This window comes from Sceloporus undulatus, chromosome 1 (assembly GCF_019175285.1).
Source record: "Sceloporus undulatus isolate JIND9_A2432 ecotype Alabama chromosome 1, SceUnd_v1.1, whole genome shotgun sequence".
In the NCBI taxonomy this organism is placed as follows: domain Eukaryota; kingdom Metazoa; phylum Chordata; class Lepidosauria; order Squamata; family Phrynosomatidae; genus Sceloporus; species Sceloporus undulatus.
Window position 1 is genome coordinate 57,474,579 of NC_056522.1, and position 3,776 is coordinate 57,478,354.

Consider the following 3,776-nt stretch of genomic DNA (forward strand, 5'->3'; position numbering starts at 1 on the left):
TTTTCTCTATGGGCTCTATGTTGCTTCTTCAGCTGAAACCGACTTGTTTTCGTGCCTGGCGCCCTCTGCTGCCCAGGAGAGGCTTCACAGCCATATAAGCGCAAGAAAGCGAGATGCTAGACTGACTGGGCAGGTGCCTAGATTGGTGTTTAGGTCTGATCCAGGGTGACCAGAAGCCCTCCTTTTCCATGACATGTCCTACATTTCAGGATGGGTGATCCTGGGCAGGTCACACTCTCTCAGCCTCAGAGGAAGGCAAAGGCAGACAGACGTCTGAGCAACTCTTGCAAGAAAACCCCATTACAGGTTCGCCATAGGGTCTCCATAGGTCAGAAACAACTTGAAAGCATGCAACAACAACAAACACAATGCACATGTTGAAAAAAGTTTTTTAAAACTGAATTTCTAAATCTACCTCCTGAAATTGCAAATCCAAGAATTCTATTGCCTGTTGCCATGGTAGTTATAGAAGAACCATACCACTATAGTTGTGTTGTGTGACAGGACCCCAGTTGAGAAGGGAATTTAATTAAGTGTTCTGGAAGAAGGAATGGCTGGGAGTGGGCACATTCTACAGTATAACATTATATTGCAAGTTCTGTTTATCAGAAAACAATTCCACTTTTTGGATCTTTTTGTTTTCTGTGTTTGTCTTTCTAATTAAGTCTGTTTTGTACATCAACCTCACCGCCATCAAAATAATTAAAAGGAAAGAGATTCCTCATCAAATACAGGAAAATAGATTCTAACTCAATAAAAAGAGAAGCGTCCTGACAGTAAAAGCTGTTTGACAGTGGAACACACTCCCCGGAAAGTGGTGGAGTCTCCTCCTTTGCAGGTCTTTATACAGAGGGTGGATGGCCATCTGTCGGGGATGCTTTACTTGTGATTTCCTGCATGGCAGGGGGTTGGACTGGTAGCCCTTTGGGTCTCTTCCAACTCTATGATTCTATGAAATCCAAGCTGTTACGTAGGTTGCAGCTACACTGCAGAAGTAATGGTTTGCCACCACTTTAACTGCCATGGCTCAATGCTATGGAATTCTGGGAACTATAAATCTGTGGGATATGTATCCTTCTCTGTCAGAGACCTCTGTTGCCAAATTCAAAAATTCCATAGACTGAGTCATGGCAGTTAAAGTTGTGTTAATTGCAGTATTTCTGCTGTGCAGATGCAGCCATAGAGTCCAGCAACTGATAACCCCTTAACAAGATACAATTCATTCTATACCTGCCTTCCAAACAAATGGCAACTTGATGATTAGAGTTGGAAACTCGGCTCATGTCTTCCATTCTCTTCTAATGTCTGATGAAGGATATAAGACCAGAAGGCTGCTTAAATGGAAGTGATATATTTTAACCTAAGAAGAATTAACTGGTACTTACCCAAGATCTTCACAGTACTTTAAAGGCACGTTCAACTATAGCAGAGACTAAACACTCCAAGAAATTCACCACTATCTACTTTCTTCCTGGGTGCTTTCAGCCCTCAAACTGTGAAGACTTCTTCAACATTAGACTTTGTGCTGTCCTTATCTTGTTTTTACTATTGGAGATAAGAAATTTTATAGAGGTTCAAATTTTCTTTATAAGGAGAACCAGACTAAAGTCAGCAATGAAAACTGCATCAGCATTAATATCAGCTAAACACTATGAAGAATTCATACATTATCTCCTGGCAAAAGAATAGGATAATAAGAAAGCATTCAGGTGACACCTATAGTAGTGGTAGGAAATGTGATGTGTGGCTTTTTGCATGCTGTGGTAACAAAAATCCTATCTGCCCAGCCTATCATAGCTAATAGTGATAAATGAAGACAGTTGCATATCTGAAAGGCCACCTGTTCTGTTTCCTAAAGATCATAGGATAAAAACCAACCAAATATGTTTGGGTAGCCATTCCACAACTACAATTTGTTTGACAGAGACAGTTTCATCCTTCTTAGCCATTCACCTAACCACAAAAGGAAGCTGAACAGTTCCTCTGTAGACAATCTCAGTCCACAGTCAAATTCATACAGGGGAAACTAACTTTCATGCTGTTTTGCTGAATTCGGTTAGATATTCTCCCTTGTAAATGTGTTTGGATTGCATTGTAAATCCTCACAATAAGCAGGACTTAACCACTCATTTAAGCTTTTAGCAGAAATTCTTTGCTAGGCTTGAGTTATTGGCCTTGCACTATAAATTTGTCTGAAAAGGGATCCCAGGGTTACCAATCCCAAATTATACTTCTGTACAGTTAGACACCATGTAGCATAAGTGTCTTATGGAAACTCATTTATCTGCATTTTTTACAAGTAATCACATATCAGTGGTAACTCTTCATAGCTAGAATGTCCTGAATGTGTGATTATAGATAGATGTTAATTCTCCACTGCAGTGCTACTCACGTTCTGGTCCCTGGGACAGGACCAGTCCATGAGACATTGGCTGCCAGTTCATGGCAGGTTTCCAGGAAAGAAACAACTATGGTAGTGGTCAATGGCACATTAGGAAAAAAAATAATACTCCTTGTACTTCACAGTTAGCCTCTGAAGCACTCTAGCGTGTAATATTTTAACATATACTTGGAAAGAATCAAGGATGTACACTTGAAGGTTCATAGCACATTAAAGTTTATTTGATTATACAGCCAAACTTTTCCCCATCCAGTGACAGACATGTTTTCAATAGGTGCTATTTCAGCCCTACAAAAGGTTGCAGCTGAGGTTACTTTATGGGAATTTTCTTACCATACCAACATTAAGTGCAGAAAAGACTTAATGGGGGTAAGAGAAGAGGACAGGATTGTCAGGGATCTGAAGGGTTAAAACACAGCACACAGGGAAATGCTTGATGTGTGTGTGTTTGGCCATGAGCATTCAGCAGAGTGGCAAGGCTGATCAGCACACCTGAAGCTCATTGGCACAAGGACACTTCAGTGCCCAAGTGCACGTAGCCATGGATGATGAAACAATGTGTCTGGATTGCACAGGAGACACATGACATGGTTACACACCTGAACCCACTGGGTTTGGGAGACCACATGGTCTGGAGACTATATAAACCCAGGGGTAGCAAGGGATAGCTTGTGGGTTTGAAGTAGAAGTTGGACTGGTATGTTTTGGAGTTTTGGAGATCTGGTTTTGTATTATAGTACTGTTAATAAAGAGCACTTTGGGAACTTTGTTTCTCTGGTGGTTTATCAGAAGAAGCTACAGCATCGGTTTGCTGTGTGTCCCCGGAGGTTCCTGCACTGCTGCAGTTCCTGGAAGACATTCAATTGCTGTCATCCCAATTGGACTTTGGAGCCACGCTTCAGCTTCTGGAAATTGCCAGCTCTGCTACAAGGGTCTGATTTAACCCCAGGACTCGTTTGAGTTGCTGACAGTGGTTGTTGGACCCCAGCAGTTACGCTGACAAGGATTCATTGTAGTGTCAGACAAGCCACAATAGCACAATGATGGTTATGAGAATTGCTGGAGTGGTTTCTGACCATTAAACAATACACATGAGATACAACAACAACAACAACAACAACAATAATAATAATATGTTTTATTTATAAACCGCTATTCCAAATAGATCATAGCGGTGTACAAGAAAATTATAAAACAGTACAAGAAAAATCTACAATTAAGATACACTGTATCTTCAGGCTAGCCCCTGATGATGTTGGGCCAGCCTGTTCTCTGCCTCAACGGCCGAAAGATGACAGTTATGGAGGGAGGGCACTTTGTCTTCAGGTTAGCCTGTGATGACGCTGGGCCAGCCTGTTCTCTCCCTCAACGGCCA